Raw genomic sequence first — 20552 nt, forward strand, 5'->3', positions numbered from 1 at the left:
AATCATGAATCGCAATTCAACAATCTAGGGACGCTCACTGCACCACTGAAATTTATTTTTGTCTAGCTTTAGTTGAAAGAAAAACGAAAAGAGTGCATTGCTCCTGAATCTCTGAATATTATGGAACAAAGACGGAAACAAAGGATCTACAAGTCGCAGTTTGGATTTCTAAATGGTACCGATATTGATAAGGCTATCTGTACAGTAAGAATGTGCTTAATTCATTAGACAATAAATTACAGGCCACTCGTATATTTTGTGATCTGTCAAAGACATTAACTGCGTAAATCACAATATCCTTTTAAGTAAATTAGAATGTTACGGTGTAACACGCAATTCTGCAAAATGGTTCAGATCCTACTTCTCTGACAGAAAACAAAGAGTGTCTATAGGAAAGGGACGGGTATTAAGCTATCAGGCAGCATCCAACTGTGAACCAATAAAATGTGGTGTCCCCCAAAGTTCCATCTTAGGGTCCCTTACTTTTTATTGTATATGTAAATGATCTTTCATCAGTAATATTACCAGATGCCAAATTTGTTTTGTATACAGATGATACAAATACTGCAATAAATAGCAAATCAAGTACTGCCTTAGAAAGCACGACTAATGAAATTTTCAAGGACATTAACAAATAGTTCCTAGCCAATTCTTTGTTACTAAACCTTGAAAAACATCCTACCTGCAGATCAGAACATGTAAAAGGTTTCCTGCTAATATGTGCCTAAAATACAGTACGATGACAAGTAGATAGAAGAACTTGGGAAGACCATACCACAGAACTGGTGAAGCACATAAACAAATCTCTGTTTGCTATGTAAATGTAGCCAGACATAGGTGACACAGGTGTTGCCAGACATAGGTGACACAAAATTAAAAAAGCTAGCGTACTATGCTTACTTTCATTCCATGTCATACAGGATTATTTTCTGGGGTAACTCGTCAGGTCAACCTAAAGTCTTCCGAACCCAAAACATTTGCAATGCGAATTGTTTGTGGGGTGAAGTCAACAATGTCCTGCAGAGGGGTGCTTAAGGAAATGGGGATATGGACTACTGCTTTCCAATATATTTTTCCCTTGATGAAATTTTCCATTAAAATATATCTTTTTTTTAAAAAATCAACAGTTCCGTTCATGGAATCAATACTAGAAATAAGAATAAGTTTCACAAATATTTAAAGTCACTTAGTTCGGTTTAGAAAGATTTCCACTACTCAGCAATACACATTTTCAAAAACATGCCAGCAAGTTATAAGAAGTTCAACTAATAATACAGTTCAGTTTGAGTAGAGTCTAAAGGATTCATTGGTGCCTAACTCGTTCTACTTAATTTGATGAATTTTTTAGCAGAACAGACTGATGCCTGTATGTTATTGATAATATTGAATAATGTGAATATTGTGTACAATCTGACTTCTGTACAAATTTTGTGCAGTAATGCGATCATTGTAAGTAAGTGCCGTAAAATGGTTCTTTTCTTTTTTTATTAATGATGCATGGCTGCAATAGCTTAAGAATTATCATATGCATCTACGTAAGTGTATTGAACATTTAATATTTGGTGACATGTTTTATATCCCTTTAAATGTATATGTGATTATGTTTTTTTAAATTTTTTTTAACTGGTTCCACATCTACAAGGGCAATTTCATTTGGGAGCTGAGGAAGGTCATTAGGATATCTGTTCTTATTTTGCAAATATTTATTGTGCATTCTTGTTTTCTTACATGTTCCACATCCCAGAGGATCTCCTCACTATGGATCAGTTGGAATGAAAAGTATATCTAATCTAATCTGAACTAACAGAAAGACAACAATCTGGAAAACGAAGTCAACAGGGAGGCAAGACAGCAAATTGAAAAATCTGTTGAGGACGTCCACTTGACAGTGGAAAATGATATGAAAGAAGGAAACCTATATAGAGCGTACGGATTCTAAAATCTGTTTTTTACGCAAAAGAGACAAGTGAAGAGCAGATATGCATAAAAAAGACATTGTGCAAGATGATGATGATGATGAAACTACGAGCGAGTGGAAACACTACACAGAGATAAAATGTACAATGTTGGAAAACTGTCCGGAGGTGTCATTTCATCGCTTTTTTTTAAAACTGTATTGGTGAATTTATCTTAAAAGGGGAATTCAAACTAGCTCTGAAAAAAGGTCTGGATATATACAATATTTTTATCGAACTGATCAAAGCGGGGGGCAGAGAAATGAAAAAGCGGCTTATGTGTAAGGCATATGAACCGGGAAAACTGCCTAAGGATTCTGTGAGAAACCTTATAATTCCCATCCTTAAGAGGACGAATTCCTTGAATTGTGAAAGTTACCGAACGTATAGCGTGCCTGTGAATGAATGGAAAATAACAAACAACATAACCGTCCTCAGTCATCAGAAGATAATCGGCTTATAGCAGTCCTTCCCTTCTTCGGAGCTACAACAAATAAAATAGAGTCCCTGTCAGACACGATATTCAGTCCATTTTCCGAACACCCAAGGAAATTAGAAAAAAATGGTTCAAATGGCTCTGAGCACTATGGGACTCAACTGCTGAGGTCATTAGTCCCCTAGAACTTAGAACTAGTTAAACCTAACTAACCTAAGGACATCACAAACATCCATGCCCGAGGCAGGATTCGACCCTGCGACGGTAGCGGTCTTGCGGTTCCAGACTGCAGCGCCTTTAACCGCAGGACCACTTCGGCCGGCAGGAAATTAGAGTGACACACCCAGTAAAAGACAGCCTTGGTCTCAACTTACGATTTTATTTGAGAAACGGAAATATTATCCCACGCTTATACAGACTGGGATACTGTCATCTAAGAAGTCAATGAGATCAGACTGTGTTACAGATTTAATCGGGTCAGCGGCTATACCCTTAGTGATGCGTTGTAATGGGCGATCGACGCTGAAAGGCAAGTGAGAAATAAGCTGACTCATCCAGCATCTAACGTCACTATCAGTGTTCTTCCATTATAGACATCGACATAATCTCCGGTAGCATATGGAAGTTCCGTGACATCGTGACGTTTCCATGACATAATTCGGCCAACTAAATACTGCAACACACGTCCTACAGACGACTCCCAACGTTGAGGATGGAGGAAGTCATGGGAAGCTTGAGATTACAGACAAATCTGACGCGGCAAGAAATCCGTGAATTGTTTGTTCAAGAATGTCGTCGTGACAAACCATGTTTTCATAATGATCCTCAAGCCAATAACAAAAAATTAAAGCCACATCTGAGAAAATACGTTGAGTTGCTACGAGAACTGAGGAACCATAGATGGAATATTAGCTTTAAAATTGTAGAGAAACGCATGGAAAAGAGTTTAACGGCATGGATAGCTATTGCAGATATACAGAAGGCGTTTGGTAATGAAAACTAAAAATGTTCAAATGTGTATGAATTACTAAGGGACCAAACTGCCGAGGTCATCGGTCCCTAGACGTACACACTACTTAAATTACCTGACGTTAAGAACAACACACACACCCATACCCGAGGGAGGACTCGAACCTGAGGCGGGAGGGGCCGCGCAGTCAGTGACATTGCGCCTCTAACTTTGCGGCGTTGCTGAAGAAACAGACTACAGAGACAGAGAGATGATATGAACTTTTAAAAAACTGAAACGGTGGTCACTGGTTGACTCACAACACAAGATGCAGCACAGGCTCGGAACGGATTCTTCTCCATCCCTTCCTCTGCGCCTAGAGGACAAATACTACAGTCTTCGATCAGGTGTTACGCTGAGAGCTTGCAAACTCTTGCTTTTTTGTTATTGAACATGAGCTTGGACGTGTTTTCATCCTCGTGATGCTAATTTGTCCATATTAAACGCCATCCTTGCTACTTTGGAAGCAGAAGTAACCACACGACCGCCTAGAATCGTCTGTTGAATGTATTCATTATGTAAAAATAGGATCATTCTGGAGATAAGGTATAGACTGAAGCCATTTTTTTAACTGACTCCAAACGTCTATCCTGTGGTCGGAAAAAGACAAAGGCATACCAACTCCAATATAATCACGCCTAAAAGGCACTTGGTGCGGAGCCAACCTTGAGGTTGTGAATAACTTTAACTTTAACTTCCCGAAATAATATGATTTACATCCTGCTCTAAGCTATTTGAGACGATGTACTATATCTACAACTTAATGAGAGCAGTTTGAGGAAATATGGAATTACTTTTTCTAACAAACCTTAATTTGTAACACATTACTTTCTCGAAGCCTTCAAAATGAACGCACGTATCCGTTACATATTTGAATCTAACAGTGGTTTGTGTTTCTATTGTGGAAGTGGAGGTTCTCCATTCTTATGACACAGCTGACAATATAGTAAACAAAACGTCAAAGCCGAGCAACGAGCTCCAAGAACTCCTGAGAGGGCATGATTTGCACTAACGCGCGAGGCCACATCTGACGGCCTTGGGGTCGCCTTTACAAGTAGAAACTCAGTGGCGCGTGAGTTGTAGTTGCAGTCCGCGACGTCTGCAGCATTTGCTGTGACAAAATAAATCAGAAAAAACACCCTGGAAAGCTCTTCCCCCTCTCCCAAGTATTCCTCCTGCTGTCCCACCTTCAATCTCTTCCAGCGCGTCTACGCGGTCAGAGTACGAGATGTACGACTGCCACATGTTGCACTCGAGTTCTATCTCTGCCATTGCAAAGGCAGAAAGATCACCGGGACCACTTACCCTCGTAAGGCCAAACCAGAAGTTGCATTGTGACTATGAAGTAGTAAAACGTCGTACTAGTTATCAGGGTATAGATGGACCACCAGAAACCGATGCAATATTGACTGCCCTGAGGTAAACGCCTATAACTTTTTAAAAGAATCTATAATTCATCTCAGATTTCGACATGGAGAGCCGGAAAATCAGTAAAAGGATGTCACAGAAAAGTTGGAGTCGTAGATGATGAGGTAGCACACGACTGATTCAGCTGTGTATGTGAGCTATTGGTTCCTAAACCAGAGTCGGCTTCAGAGTTTGTCGTGGTTGGCCGGTTGCACCATAGAGTCCTCGCCGGCTGCCGGAAACAGGCGAGGAGCGGGCTGGGTGATGAGCAAGATGCTTTGTAGATGTCGGGAAAGAGCTGTCCGGAGCTGCACTGCTGTCCACGTCGAGTGCAGAGAGTTGTGGAAGCTACTGTCCACCAGCCGGCAGGCGGCAAGGCAAGTGACGAATCAGAGGCAAGCTCTCTACGAATGTTCCTAACTTGAAGGGGTCTGACAGGAAGAGGAAATATTGAACGTAATTAAGAGAGGAGAGTGCTATAGTCCGATCCACGAACGATGGCGGTTCGCCCACTCGAGGCGTGAACGGGAATGGCATTGTTGACTATTCCAGACGACAGTTGCAGTGCGCGTACTTTCAGATCGAAGGTAGCGTATATACTGGAAATTATGTCTCTCGCCTGCTTGTGCAGAATTATGACTTACCACCATCACCAGCGGTGACAGCACGCAACAAATGAAATAGAAATTCACTAAACAACTCCCTACGATCATGTTTAATGCTAGCATTAGTTACGGCATTCAGAAAAGAGCGCTCAGAACACTACTGAATGCTCATTGGCTGTCGCAGTATGCGTGCCGTAGGTGCACAGGACAAGCCTAAACTCAACCGCCACCGCTCGTGACTCTAAGTGTAGTAGCAGCGAAAAGCATCGTGATAGAAATTTGTGAATCACGATGGTTACCTATACTCTCGTCATACATCACGTAAAGTATTCGGTAAGTATTTCACTTTTCAAAGAGTATTATTATTTCCGAATCACTAGTTTCAAGGCGATCCTGAGCCTAAATTCGAGTGGTGCTAGCAATTTTTGTCTCGATGGGTTGATGTTGTCGTGGTCTTCAGTCCAAAGACTGGTCTGATGCAGCGCTCCATGCTACTCTATCCTGTGCAAGCTTCTTCATCTCCCAGTACCTACTGCAACCTACATCCTTCTGAATCTGTTTAGTGTATTCATCTCTTGGTCTCCCTCTACGATTTTTACCCTCCGCGCTGCCCTCCAGTACTAAACTGGTGATCCCTTGATGCCTCAGAATATCTCCTACCAAGCGATCCCTTCTTCTAGTCAAGTTGTGCCACAAATTGCTCTCCTCCCCAATTCTATTCAATACCTCCTCATTAGTTATGTGATCTACCCATCTAATCTTTAGCATTTTTCTGTAGCACCACATTTCGAAAGCTTCTATTCTCTTCTTGTCCAAACTATTTATCGTCATTGTTTCACTTCCATACATGGCTACACTCCATACAAATATTTTCAGAAAAGACTTCCTGACACTTAAATCCATACTCGATGTTAATAAATTTCTCTTCTTCAGAAACGTTTTCCTTGGCGTTGCCAGTCTACATTTTATATCCTCTCTACTTCGACCATCATCAATTATTTTGCTCCCCAAATAGCAAAACTCATTTACTACTTTAAGCGTCTCATTTCCTAATCTAATACCGTTAGCATCACCCGATGTAATTCGACTACATTCGATTATCCTCGTTTTGCTTTTGTTGATGTTCATCCTGTTTTCAAGACACTTTCCATTCCGTTCAGCTGCTCTTCCAGGTCCTTTGCTGTCTCTGACAGAATTACAATGTCATCGGCGAACCTCAAAGTATGTGTGGTATTTTGTTGTATCTTTGTCGTGAGTCAGACGTAATGTAGACGTTTAGAGAAGAGTAAATTTAGAATACCATTGCCATCACAATGATTTTTGTCTTCCAGTATCAAGCGTGCTTTCATAGCCGTTTAAGAGATAAAAATTTATTCCCTAATTGGCGGATTAAGTGATATGTCGTCACATTGTGTATTCTCACATCTCTTTGAATAACATCTTGTGGTCCTAAAAGCTCTTACATGTTAGTCTTGTTTCAGATCTCAAATATAGCCATATTCCGCTTGAGTACTGGATTTAACTGTTTGGCTGCCCGTCTGCATACTATCTCCATCCTTCCATCTTCAGAAGATGTTCTGTGTCACAAGATTGATTCGACCATGAACAAACAATATTTAACAGAGTGTACAAAATTAAGCGATTGTAATTCAGATTTAACTACAGTGTATTCTGAAGCAAGAACGCCAATGAAAGTAAGTCAAATGCCAGAACATAATAATAGTAATAATTCTTTTGTGTCTTAATTCCACTTCCAGACCACAATCTTATACAACAGCCAATTAATTTGGGCCTACGATAATCACCTTCAAAACCTGAGTACAAGCGTTTTTCTAACACTGCCAACCAACAAATGTAAGTGTGATACAGTCAGAGAATAAGTCAGAGTAAACCATGAAACGACGTAGGACTTCTGGCAAATTGGAATGAATCAGAAGTAAGCTATGAAACGATGTAGCTTTTCTGACTTATTCTTATTCACTGACTGTAGTATACTAACATTTGTTGGCTTGATATATTAGAAAAGCTTATGTACGCAGGTTTTGAAGATGATCGTCATAGACAGGAATTAGCTACCTGTTTTGTTAGATCGTGAACTGTAACTGGAATTAAGACATAAGCCGTTACCTGCGTAACTATACTTTTCTGCGACTATGCATCAACTTGTGCACTACATCTTTGATACGCCACATCCATGCGAGAAATTGTTTACCTGAACGATCATTTTTGTGTTACCAAATACGTACCCTGAAAGCGCATAAGTTTCGTTACAGCAGATTGCTGATGAAAGAGAGCAATGAACCTTCAATTTTGCAAAATCGTATTTTGGACTTTCTTTCAAAGGTATATAACTCGAATGCTTTTATTTGACAACGTTATTTGTTTTTTGATCAAGACCGCTTGAATTTTTGTCTCTAAATGACACCATCTTCTTTTGCTTATTATTTCGTAGAGACATTTCTTCCCCATATATATATATATATATATATATATATATATATATATATATATATATATATATATATATGTGTGCCAGATTAAGACTGGAGTGGTATCATTCGTAATAAAAACCGGTAGCGTTCAAACCACCCCATGTGATGTTGATGGGATTTTTCCACCTTACACGCAGAAGGAATATAACGTGAAACGGAAAAGGTTAGAACGAGCTGAAAACACCTAAGATGGCAGCGGTTTCGCGTGGCGCCGGAGTCGTAGAGGCCGCTTCGAGTGTTTGCACCAACGTGTGAAGCGGTGACTCAAACATTCGCGCTGCGGCCGACGCCCGCCGCTCTTGTCCAAAGTACACCGACGGCCATTGAAATTGCAACACCAGGAATAAAGAAAACAGCGAAATTATATTTAGTGTGCGAGTACAGTACATCAGGGTGCAAACATTATTCAGTTAGCAGGTGATTTGGGGGTATATAGGGAGCAAAATTAAGTATAACAAGCAGCCGCCTCCGGCTTCAAAAAATGGCTCTATCACAGCTGGACATTATATTGAGCCTGGATAAGGGTACCTCATTCCATGCTGCTTTAGTTCTGTGCCAGAGTTCACCAATTGTAGTAATTGGCGCCAGATCCTCGGTAGCTCATATTTTTTCAGTGGGTGAGATTTGTGGAGACAGCATTGGGCAGGGAAACAGTCGAACACCCTCCGTATCATGGTAGGTCAAGATAGCACTGGCAACTTGAGGCCTTGCGTTATCTTGTTGAAAGATAATGCCACAGATACAACGAAGACGGGTCCTTAATACTTCAGAAAACAAATGCTTGCTGTCCATATTACCAGCTTTGCGAACCAGACGTGATAATGTTGTGTACTCCATGTCACCCCATACCATTATGCTGGGTGCTGAGCCTGTAAGATGATCAAGAATGGTTTTTGGAAACGTTCGTTTTCGACAACGGTCGACATGCTGATTGTCGATCGCTAGACGTCTGGATACTTGTCCTGGTGCAGACGTGCTCATTACCTGACTCAAGGCGGAGACCATAGGAAATGCGGGCCCTGCAACAAACTTGTGACGTTACACTAGTTGCTTACCCGATATACGAGGGTTGGCTGAAAGGTAATGCCTCCACCTTCGTAACTCTCCAACAGTTGGCAGCATTGGTATGCGGTAGGTACCGGCTTGTTCCGTAGCCTCTGCTCTACAGCTCCAGTTGGCGGGAAGCCTTAGCATTGAACGGTTGTGTTGTTACAGTGTAAAGTATGGAAACCTGCGCAGACGGTCGGTAAGTGCGATTTAAGCAACGTGCAATCAATGAATTCTTGACAGGAGAAGGTGTCACACCAAAGGAGATTCATCAGAGAATGAAAGCAGTTTATGGTAATTGTGTTGTGAGTACTGTGCGTCGTTGGGCAAGTAAGTTTAAAGATGTTGAGGCGGGAACATCTGACCCGCGTGACAAGCAAAGAGTTGGACGTCCTGTGACACCAACCACCGAGTTTCACAAGCAAAATCTTGATAGATTGATTCAGGATGATCGTCGTATACGACAGAAATTGCAAGCACAATCGGCATTTCACAACAACGTCCTCCCAAAGGAAAAGGGAAATGTTTTCCTGGAGCATGGCAATGCCAAACCACACGCCGGCCGTTGTGGCCGAGCGGTTCTAGGCGCTTCAGTCTGGAACCGCGCGACCGCTACGGACGCAGGTTCGAATCCTGCCTCGGGCATGGATGTGTGTGATGTCCTTAGGTTAGTTAGGTTTAAGTAGTTCTAAGTTCTAGGGACTGATGGCCTCAGATGTTAAGTCCCATAGTGCTCAGATGTTAAGTCCCATAGTGCTCAGAGCCATTTGAACCAAACCACACACTTCACGTGCCACCACAGCAGAACTTCAGAGACTGAATCTCACCACCGTACGGCATCCTCCATACAGTCCAGATTTAGCGCCGTCTGACTTCCATCTGTTCCCAAAAGTGAAAGACATATGCGGGGATATCATTATGCTCCTGATGAAGACGTTGAGAGAACTGTGAGACTGTGGTTGTGCAAACAGAGTGTCGACTTCTTCCTTGACGGCTTCAGAAAACTTGTTTATCGTTGGCAGAAATGTATGCAACTGGGTGGTCATTATGTGGAAAAGTGAATATTTGTAATTAAAGATCACATTCTAAGGAATATTTCTGCGTTTGGCTTATTAAAATATTCCCATCCCAACTCAATTAACGAAGATGGAGACATTACTTTTCATTCAACCCTCGTACATTACGAACGCTCGGCTCCGTCCGCGGCTCGTGGGATATCAATACGTCAATGAAAAGGTTCTCATAAAAGGTGTTAACTTGCTCATGTATTGTCGAGAACCTGCGTGTATTTAAACGTGCTGTTACGAGTTGTTAAAAGGTCTGAATTACTAACTCGCTTCCCGCTGGAGTCGACCTCTGGAACTCGTAAGACCTTTAGTGTCACGTGCTGAGATGCACGCCTCAGGTCTAGTATACCTCGTTAGCCCCGCACTCAAGGCACGTGACGTCGCTGTATGATCCTGCACAGCAGAGCGAACAATATGTCTTTCCTCTTTGGCGCTAGTCGCATGGGGGGTGTTCAGGTGTTCCATAGCGTTGAATATATGCCCGTCCTGAAACCATGAATTCCATATTCATATGACAGTTTTGGGATACATGATCGTCCGCTGGCGAATTCCGGCACGTGCTGCTCGGCGTTCGTCCTTACATGACAAATTTAAACGCATTTCTGAATTATACACAAAACGTATGTAGCCTTATTCGCACATACTTCGTGTGAGTGAGCTTAGTTGTCAATCATTTGCATATCCGAGCGTGCAGTACACGTCATACCAACTTGACGTTTATTGCATGCTTTCCCCATCGTGTTGTAGGTTTAACGACCATCAGTAAAGTTACCTCTTATTACCTTTAATTCTACGAAGGTGGCATGCACGTTGTCATTAAAAGTAGGTCGTTATATCGGCTATTGGAAATAACGTACTCAACAACCAAAGTACAAATAAAAGACTCATCCATAGAACTAGCTTACTTGCATACGTGCATCGCCTCCGATAACAATAAAACTTGCGAACTGGTATGTTCGCAGTATCAAGCATAACAGTTTTTGGAACACTATCTCTTGCTTGGGATACCCATTCAGCTGATTTTGTTTATGTTTTATTGTTGGTGAATAATGGTAACATTTATCGTTTTAGCGAGCCACATCAATAGAGGTAGACAATTTGAACACTGCTACAGACTAAAGATGATATAGAAAAAGTTAATCATTTTCAAAGAGGCCTTTCCCTAATAGTTTCAAATTACTGAACATTAAATCCTAACCTCCCCTCTTTCGTTCTTCAAGCTCATAAAAGGCGTGATCGATCTTCATTATCTACGAACTATCTTACAGGAAAAGAAGATGAAGGACTATCCTCTATCCAAAGCTTGATTTGAAAACCACGGTACTTCAGTAGGCATGGTACTATGATAAGTGGTATGCTCTTTCCTCCCTCTCATGTTTGACTGACTTAGCCAGCCAGTTATATGAGGATGTAACGTTAAAGATGGACTCCGAATCACGGTTCGATTTGACGTTTCTGACATTAGTAAATCATTACCAGAGGTGAAAATAGGGGTAAGTGACAAGAAATCTAGGACCGTCTTGGGATGGTATGCCAAACCTTTGCAATTATAATCTGATGCTTACGAATGGGCCACATTAAATAACGGTTTACTTAGAGGCATAAGGCAAAGAAACAGCAGTGGTATACGAAATAACTAATGTTCAAGTTAGATAAGTTCCATTCCTTGGAGATATTGACTTACCAAAGAAAGTTGCATGCCATGAATTAACAGAAGACATGGTGAATTCAGCAAACAAAAAAGGAATAATACTGGAACAATACTTTATTCTACCAACATTCATGATCTGTCCCAGGAGAATCTGCAGTTTAAGAATGCGATAAGTAAGATCTTATACCCCATCGATCATGGTAACATGTGGCAAGCAAGATGTTAGGAAGTTGCAGGGACATCTTATCTGCTCAGAGGAAGTGATCGCGATAGCTGTTGTAACTAGTGCTCCAGATATCTCATAGTACTTTAATCGAGCCGGAACATTGTTTGTTTACCTTTACAAACATGTTAGATAGCAGCCGTTTTTCCAGCGAGACAAGTAGCAGTAGTGTTTTAAATATTTGGGCAGTTCTGGGAAAGAAGGACATGAGGTGGATCGTCTGGAATAGAACTTCCATTGATAACCCTCCTCCTCCTCCTCCTCCTCCTCCTCCCCCCCTCCCCCTCTCCCCGCGCCCAACATGCATGCCGCCGCGGTTGTCATTTTGGACGAATATCGCACTAGGGATGCTGCACTGCCTCGCAACATACGCAACTTCGTTTAGTTGTGATCTATGAATCAGAGGCGAAACAAAGTTGTAAAAACAATGGGAACCAATGTGACTGAGACGTGTGAGATTCGGGCATTAACTCACTTTCAAATCCTAGTAAAAATCTCTGTCGAGTCTGTGAAGTTGATGTGAACGAGGCAAAGAGTGGAACACTACTCCCAAAGTGGGCGTGACTGTCCAGCACAGGACTCGGCAAATTTCATGGTTCAGTCCAACCGACTAGTCGATGGAAGGGGTTGATCTGATGGCTGTTATTGCTTTCCAGTTCCAGAAATTTCACGATTATTCTCCACGAAACTGTTACAACCATAGGTGCAGGCTTTCTTGATGGCAGTATACAAAAAATAGTTCTTCACTAAGACGAGGTGGCAGAAACACTGACAACAAAAAAGTACTGTAAGGTAAGATTACTGTAACACCCCACCCGTCACTTATCTGGCTTTGGCGTGTGTTCACCCCAGCTAATTGACTAACAGACCAACAGAGAGTGCAAAACTGCCGCAATATCTGATAACGCAAAGAAAGTAATAAGGCCCTGTGACTCCTGATTGAACTGCGGTGGCAGTGTTGACATGAATTGATTCAGAACTGATCCCTTTTATTAAAAAGGGGTGCACATTGATGTTATATTTAGCTATTGAACACCAGATGCAAATGTTGAACATTAAATTAATTAAGAAAGTGACTTGGGATTTCAACTACTTGATTGAAAACAGATGCAGTCGATTAGCACAAAATTATATTTACTCACAACCTTCAATCATCACATTACATGACTCTCCTAACAGGCAGTGGGAATAAATTGCGTTTACGTGGAGTGAAACACGATAAATCAAAATTAATTCCTATCGACTGACCCAGGCGTAGTGCGAAGTGCAAGAAGAATTCTACAATACACGGCCCATGAAACCCTCGTGGAAACTTTGCCGACGTGATCCAACAACTTAATCAGTGGCCGGAGTGGGCGCAATATCACCGAATTCAGCGTGGCGGGGCGGTGTCGTTGTGTGGACGTCGGTGCTGCAAGGCTGCGCTCGTCTATTCACTCCTAGCTATCTTGCTCAGTACATAGCTAAACGAAAACTTTCTATCCAAGCTCAATCGTTCCGTTTGCTAAGTCCTAAACTGCAGAGATGCTCACTCTCTCTCAGGCAAGCTGAGTAAAGAGCGCCACGTCCGCACTCTAGGCAAGCTTGGAACGGAAGACCTCTACGGAGACTTCTGCCAGTCCGCTCTTCGCCTCGGTTTTCCCTCCAGCAAAATCACTTACGCCAATTGCAGCGCAAGTCCCGTTAATTATGCGTCGTTTCCCAGCGCCGACCAATGCCTGCTCTGGGAAGTGAACAAATTCCCACAAAATTTCCCTTCCTCTCAACTTCTGCTATTTAGTTCCTCCCAGGCCACCCATCAAGGTTAGCGCCTTCACAAAACACCAATTTTTCCGAAATTCTGACTTCCAGGAGAGTACTTCAAATTCCTTGGTCCTACGTTCCCATCGGAGGCTGGCGTATTTCATTCTGTCGCTCTTCACCTGATTTACTTCAGACTCGGTGGAGCGTGAATTCAGCGTGAAGTTGCTATAGTCATGAACACGCATATTTTGGCCTCTGTTGACCGCTTCACCGTAGCTTTGCGCGGCTTTCTCGTATGTTTCACTGAAAACGGGACGACGGACATTTATCAACAGGCGTACAAGTTCTCTGTCTGCTTCCCGGTACACCAGCATGGGGTCAACCACCCCCTCACTGTCACTCATCTTAAGGCAGCTGGAGGCCGCGCCCCGTTACCGCTTTCTCAGAGCTTGAGCCACCCTAAGCTGCCTATTGTCGCTTCCCTTCGTGCGCCGCCACCCGGCCGCGGTCAACTCTGAGTACTTCCCTGGGATAAACAAGCCTCCAATAAATCGATGCGTTTCCACAAAGTTTTCACGTCGCGTGAATTACTTTAAAACCATCACCCAACATTAATTATTCCAATACGTCCATACCCTCTACAAGATGCGTTGTGCCTTGTCAGTCATTTTTGTTCAGCCCTACTGTTCGCTCAACGTGAGTTCAGTGATCTTTAATGACTTCATGTAAGGGGCACAGTTCTTGCCATCTTACAATACTTCATCCTATCGACCGCCACTAAAGGCAATCGGAAATTTTACGCTATGTTACTCCACAACACGACACCACACTTCGTGAGGAATTCTGGCTCCATCATCAGGTACGCTGTCGAAGTGGCTTCTACAGACTTGCGGTTGACTTATACCGCTTTCCCCAGCGTGTACGGAACAGTGTTCCGTCGTCGCCTTCATCCGAAGCGCGTTCTGAGCGAATAGGTGGCAGTACTTTCGGCGACTGCAGAGATGGTATTGGTGGCTTACCTGATGTTGCTCCGTCCGCCTCGGCAGTCTTTTGTTATGGTTGATGAGTAGCTCTTGCTTCTCATTAATAACACTAAGGGATGTTCCCACTCACTGCTGAGAGTTTAGCCACAGTTACTGTTTCTCAGTTGGTCTTTGGTTTGTATTTGGATGTCTTTAGTGATGACACAGACACATTATTTGGATGCTTGTGCCAAAATGCTGCGGCGTTCGTATTCCGTAGCTTGTAATTCGAACAAACAGTGCTCTACAGCCATCGACCTGCTGGCTGTGATAAACGGGTGAGCTGCTGGCGTTCACGGGAGCGACCTGCTACTGCACGTGTCGTTAGACCTATGTACTGTTTTCCTCACTGGCAGGGGACCTGGTATACCCTTTTGAAGCCCTAATTCGTCCAGTGTGGACAAAGCCTTTATCCAATAGACTGGCTCTTTTTCGGGAAAGACTTGACAGATCCCTACAAAACACCACGTTATGACAGTATTCTCTCCACCAGCTAAAACTGGGACATTGCTGTGGAGCGTAAAAATGATCTGGGTCCACGTAAGGCCGGGTGACAGGATTGTTCGCCGAAATATTGCACCTGTTGCACACCGAGTGTCGACAGTACACTATGGACTGTTCTGACGATATCAAACGCCCTTCGTGGAATGCTGTGACCTTGGTAACTTCACCGTGTTCATCATGGTAGAGCGTAATGATACGACTGGCTTGATGAATATTTACGTGCATCGTCCATCTCTCATTCGTGTGGAATATGGACGCACCTAACCCTCCTTTTATATATATATATATATATATATATATATATATATATATATATATATATATATATATATGGTATTTAATATAAACTGCCACTGCTTCTCACATCCTGGCTGCCAAAGGCTATCTCCTGTCCTCACTTAAACGGCATACATTCGTATTCCATCTCAGTGGTTTTGCTTCGATTGCATCCATTATAGTGGTGTCTAGGTTCATTCTCTTACGTATGTCTTTATTTTTAATTTTATACTGTAGTGTCAGCCTACAGCAACACCTTCAGTATCTCATCTACACTGGCAGTAAGTTCCTCCTCATTCTCGCAGTTATTTCCTACATTTCTGCTCCAAAAGTTGTTATATATCCTACAATAATTTTAAATATCCTATTATTCGTTTCTGATCTAACATGTGTGTTCCATGAAACTCCATTTAATTGTTTGTTGCTTTTCTGCCTTTGCCGATGCGGTTCTTAATTTCGATTTTACTGGATCCACCATTTTAATAATGAGTCCCAGATATTTAAGACAGTTCACAGATCTCACTAACTTAGAATCTAACTTCAGGTCTTGACTCGCTCCTCCAGTAACTAAACATTCCGTTTTCTCTAAAGAAATCGCTAAACCTCATTTTTGGAAGTAACCACCACCGAAATGTAGTCGGCTTCAAGACTACCTATGACGAAAATGCCTGGCAGTTACTGTGAGTTTCGTTTGGTTTGTCCACGCACAAGTTTTCCTGCAAGTGAATATATGAGGGCTGTTCGGAAAGCAAGGTCCGATCGGCCGCTAAATGGAAACCACAGTATAAATCAAAAACGTTTTATTTGCAACAGTTAGCTGCACCTCCCATCTACTTCTCTATATAGTCGCCGCTCCCACTTATATATTTTTCGCAGCGTTGTACCAACTTTCCAATACTCTCGTCGTAGATGCCATTTTTTGTAGCGTTGCACCAACTTTCCAATACTCTCGTCCTAGATGGCAGCCACCTCTGCTTTCTGCAACTTCTCTCTGCTGGCTTGCAGTTCGCTGTCTTAGCCAAGATGTAGTATTCGTAGCCAGCGGTTCATGTGAGCAGAGACGAAAATCTGAGGGAGCCAGGTGACCGGGCTATATGGTGCTTGAGAAAGCTTCAAGGGTGTTCTCATTGCCCCTGCAGTGTGCGGCGACTGAGAATTGTCATGAAGAAGAAGACAACTGACAGGTAAGCTATGTAGGGTTGCATGAAATCAGACGGAACCTCTCCACGGGCGCCGTACTTGGCAGGAGAAACTATTTTCGAGACAGCTTTACGTGCTCACTCGTAACTGAAAAATGCGACGTAACGCCATCGACAGGCGTTCTAGAGACACTGCGCAAAACATAGGTGCAAGGCTTCACCGGATTTTTTCTGTCGTTACCATTTCGCGCCCTATGGGACTTTACTTTCAGAATAGCCCTCTGTTATCAGCATTGCAATGGATGAAGGGAGCACTCACAAAAGATAGTGAACTGGTTGTGCTATTCCAGGTAGTTCAGTCCTTTTGTTCCCACATTACGACACGATGTACACATTCAAGACACGTACAGTGACTGATGAAAGAAGCAAGTCGCAAGCAAGGTTGAAATGCTCCATTTGACCACCATACATGTTAATCAAAATATCCACGGGTGTGCTGCCGGTCTATAGTGTCCAACGGGCACAATATTTCGGCGATCATACATGTCGCCATCATCAGGTAATGATCCACCTGATGATGGCGACATGTATGATCGCCGAAATATTGTGCCCGTTGGACACTATAGACCGGCAGCACACCCGTGGATATTTTGATTATCAAATACGCCGGGAGAAACTCAAGAATCACACCATACACGTTTCTATGGCTTACGGGTCGAAGCCAGCAGTGCCGATTCAGGCTCTACTTACGCAGTCGGCACTCCAATATGTCGTTGAAATCAGGACACCTGAAAAGATCGGAAAATTTCTTATAGAACAAATACCGTAAACAATAACACATAGTATAATAATGGATAGTATCGGTAATCGTATCTTATGGTATAAGGAAAGAATATTAGCGCTTAACCATCCATCGACAACGAACTCATTACTGACGGAGCACAAGCTAAGAGTGAGACGTATGAGGAAAGTTGTCGGCCGTTCCGTTTCAAAGTAATCACTCCGCTTTAAACGAATTAGAGAAATCACAAAAACCAAAGTCTGGATGGCCGGACATGAATATGAACTGCAATCTTCGTCCAGAACGCGTGTGCCACGTGCATTACCACTGAACCAGATCATACGATTCATTTGATCTAATTTGTTGTCTCCATCATCATATTGTATGTCAAGAGCAACTTAGTCCCAGCCGACAGCCGCACAGAAATCTCGGCACGCATCGTGAACACTTGTGGTGTTGACGTGGTTACGAGGTAATCGCATCTGTGGTGGTAAGTTCCTGTGGGGCCAAATTGCTGAGGTCATCGGTCCCTAGGCTTACACACTACTTAATCTAACTTGAACTCACTTACACTAAGGACAACACACACACACACACACACACACACACACACACACACACACACACACATGCCCAAGGGAGGACTGGAGCCTCCGACGAGGGAAGCCGCACGAACCGTGGTAAGGCGCACAAGACCACGCGGCTAGTCGAATCTGTGCCAAAGTATTCACGGACTGGTTGACGTACAATTTACGTGACTGAGAGATACGAACACCCGCAGTTGCGTGGAAAGTATACCATTTAACATACGAGGGCCATGCAATAAGTAATGCAAGACATTTTTTTCTGAAAGCGGGTTGGTATTATTTAGCATTCCAATACCCCACTCATTTGGCTACAAGCTACAAAACCGTGTTTTTCAACATAATCTCTGTTCAATGCGACGGCCTAACACCACCTTACTGGGAGGGCCCGTATGCCCGCATGGTGCCATTCTCCGGTCGATGCCGGAGCCAACGTCTTGCTGCCTCAATAACCTCTCCATCATCCACGTGCTGCTTCTCACAGAGTGCATCCTTGAACGGACCAAACGGATAGAAGTCGGAAGGTGCGAGATCCGGGCTGTAGGGTGGATGATGAGCCGCGCGGGATTAGCCGAGCGGTTTATGGCGCTGCAGTCATGGACTGCGTGGCTGGTCCCGTCGGAGGTTCGAGTCCTCCCTCGGGCATGGGTGTGTGTGTTTGTCCTTAGGATAATTTAGGTTAAGTAGTGTGTAAGCTTAGGGACTGATGACGTTAGCAGTTGAGTCCCACAAGATTTCACACACATTTTTTAGGGTGGATGATGAGAAACACTCAATCAGGTTTTGTGAGCTGCTCTTGGGTGCGCAGACTTGTGTGCGGCGTCGCGTTGTCATAGAGAAGGATATGTTTGTTTGCATTTTCGTGGCGACGAGCCGCGCGGAATGCCCGCGCGTTTTGAGGCGCCATGTCACGGAATGCGCGGCCCCTCGCGCCGGAGGTTCGAGTCGTCCCCCGGGAATGGGTGTGTGTGTTGTTCTTAGCATAAGTTAGTTTAAGTAGTGTGTAAGTCGAGGGACCGATGACCTCAGCAGTTTGGTCCCTTAGGAATTCACACATTTGAACATTTGTGGCGACGAACACGTTGAAGTCGTTTCTTCAGTTTCCTGAGGGTAGCACAATCAATACACTTGATCGTTGCACCGTGAGAGAGGACATCAGACAGAATAACCCCTTTAGAGTCCCGGAAAACCGTCGCCATGACTTTACCGGCTGAGGGTGCAGCTTTTAAATTTTTCTTCGGAGGAGAGGCGGTGTGGCGGTGTTTTTTTTCCAGCTGTGGTGAACCCATGTTTCATCTGCTGTGACAACGTTGGACAAAACATTTGCGCGCTCCGCTTCGAAACGCGCAAATAATTCGGTACAAGTGGTCCTTCGTTGCTTTTTACGGTCTTCTCTTAGGCGGCGAGGAACCTAGCGGGCACACACCCTTGAGTACCCCAAATGGTGGAAGAGAATGTCAACTCTGCCAACAGGGACGTCCAGCTTGAGCAGAGAAGTTTTGATTGTGATCCGTCGATCATATCGAATGAGAGTTTCCTCCCATTCCAACACTGCTGGAGTCAACAGCTGTGTGCTCCCGGCCGGCACGCTGGAGATCGGAGAAGTTTGCGTGACCTTTTTACGATGGCGACAGACGCCTCTCCCAACCACTCACCGTGCTCTTGTTCACTGCCAGATCTCCGTAGACATTTTGCAAGCGTCTATAGATATCTGCGATACTCTGGTTTTCTGCCAAAAGAAATTCAACGCCAGCTCTCTGCTTGCAACGCAACTTGGAACGGACGTCACTTTGAAGGCTACTTACAGCGCCGCCACCAACTGGAACTTCATGGAACTATAGAGGCTGAAGCGGGAATATTCCAGGATGCCCCGCAACAAATCACGCGTTTTTTCAACCGAAATTGGCCGTCAAATAAGTGTTGCATTACTTATTGAAAGCCCCTCGCACATCTGCAAGAGGACTCTTGTGTGTGTAGCAAACTTCCTAGAAATTACTCACGACAGGAATACTGAGGTTCGATTCTCAGTGCTACACGCACCTCTCATTCGACGCATTCGGCGGAGTACGTCTAAAAATGGTTCAAATGGCTCTGAGCACTATGGGACCCAACATCTGAGGTCATCAGTCCCCTAGAATACATAACTACTTAAACTTAACTGAGGACATCACACACATCCATCCCCGAGGCAGGATTCGAACCTATGACCGTAGCGGCGGAGCGGTTCCAGACCGAAGCGCCTAGAACCGCTCGGCCACAGCGGCCGCCGGAATACGTCTACATAAGCGGAAAACTCGAGTGCTTTCCTGTCACCAGTGTTATTGTAGCTGTTGGGTACTAAACCAAATTACTTTAAGCTGTATTGTTAACAGATTTCCCATTAAATGTACTGAAATATGTATCGCCAAGGGATTGAGCAATTCAGAGAAATGTTTGGCGGTATAAAAAGGAGGATCTTATCCTATTACGAAAAATACTTACAACGTTATCTAAGAAACCTTGAGTTGTACGACTAATGCGTCAAAGTAATTCCGGATATTCTGTAAAGGAATAGTCCTGTTGGCGTGCCACATACCATTCTTCCATGGTCTACCAATGAGAACAGGGTATA

General features: G+C 43.5%; 1 protein-coding gene across 1 annotated transcript in view; it reads right to left on the reverse strand.

The window, feature by feature from the left end:
- LOC124544986 (venom protease-like) overlaps nt 1-20552 on the reverse strand; it is a 206513-nt gene that overhangs the window by 150304 nt on the left and 35657 nt on the right. The gene's annotated exons all lie outside the window — the stretch shown is intronic.

This window comes from Schistocerca americana, chromosome 1 (genome assembly GCF_021461395.2).
Source record: "Schistocerca americana isolate TAMUIC-IGC-003095 chromosome 1, iqSchAmer2.1, whole genome shotgun sequence".
Classification (NCBI taxonomy): Eukaryota; Metazoa; Arthropoda; class Insecta; order Orthoptera; family Acrididae; genus Schistocerca; species Schistocerca americana.